Source organism: Xenia sp. Carnegie-2017, unplaced genomic scaffold, assembly GCF_021976095.1.
Source record: "Xenia sp. Carnegie-2017 unplaced genomic scaffold, XeniaSp_v1 HiC_scaffold_6, whole genome shotgun sequence".
Classification (NCBI taxonomy): domain Eukaryota; kingdom Metazoa; phylum Cnidaria; class Anthozoa; order Malacalcyonacea; family Xeniidae; genus Xenia; species Xenia sp. Carnegie-2017.
Window position 1 is genome coordinate 14,928,261 of NW_025813526.1, and position 1,271 is coordinate 14,929,531.

Sequence of the window (1,271 nt, forward strand, 5' to 3'; positions counted from 1 at the left end):
AACTAGTTTCATGTAAATGTGATGTCATGGCAACATTATGCAGAAGTTACGTAGTCATCAAAATGGACTTTATATAATATTTCATTTGGCTGTTATTTTGTTAGAGTTTAATTTCATTATGGTTCTCATGATGCATGAACATTTGTCAAATCATGCAGTTTAGATTTTTCGAAAACTTATATAAATCTTGCTATAAAAGCTTTCTAGCAAAAAAGATTCCCCATCGGGGAAGGACTATAGAATTTCTTTGCAAACAATGATTGGCATAAAGCAAGACAAAAATGAAAGATGGCGCTTAAAATGAAATTATGTATACACTAGTTATAACGTCGATAATCACCTTAAATCTTTCATGCAAATATTTTTATACTCTATAAAGAGTCTTCTGTTTATAGAGTGCCTTACCAAGTGAATTTGTTGGCATTTTAAAAACAGTGTCTTTCCAACTTCAATTCTAATAATAAATAAGTAATAATTTTTAGTTACTTTTAAAAATTTTTATTTTAGCTTCATAAATATATGCAATCTTTCATTTTTTTATACAATGTAATAATCTTCATTGTAAAAATCATAAAGTAATAATCTCCTCATACGGAATTCTAGACGTACATTTTTACAATTACTCGTGTAAACACTTTGTGATTTAATCCTTGATGGCGATAAAGTGTAAGTATACTATTAATAATGTTAATGAAAACTTTATTCAGTTTTTGTTTATATTATATACAATTGCAAGTCTTTCTTTTTAAGGTAATATGCATATGGCTACATGATTATATTCTAGTGACTAAAGTAAGTCTACAGTATATACGTGTTTAATAAAAAATTTTTTATTAAAATCTAATAAGATCTACCATTGTCTATTGTTTTTTTGACAGGAAAAATGTAATACGTTTATTTTATGGGTATATTTTTCTCATACTTTAACTTTTAAAAGCACAAGTTACCAAATATTTTTCGTTGGTAACAATAACAGCAGCTAAAATATTAACATTATTATATGGATGGACAATTAAACAAAATAGCGGGTGAGATTGTGCTATATAAAGAAGACTTGGTAATTCAAAGTAAGATATACAATTCAAACCAAAGTATCGGAATGATTTATCATGTAGAGATTGCTACAAGTAAGTAGCAAGTTCATCATTGTAGTGTGATTTTTAGTTGTTTACGCTTAAAAATTGACGTTTCACGGTTAAGTAGTCTTTATCTTGGATTAAAAACAATAAATTTTCAACCTGTAGGGCACTTTTGCACGCCCTGCCCATCTC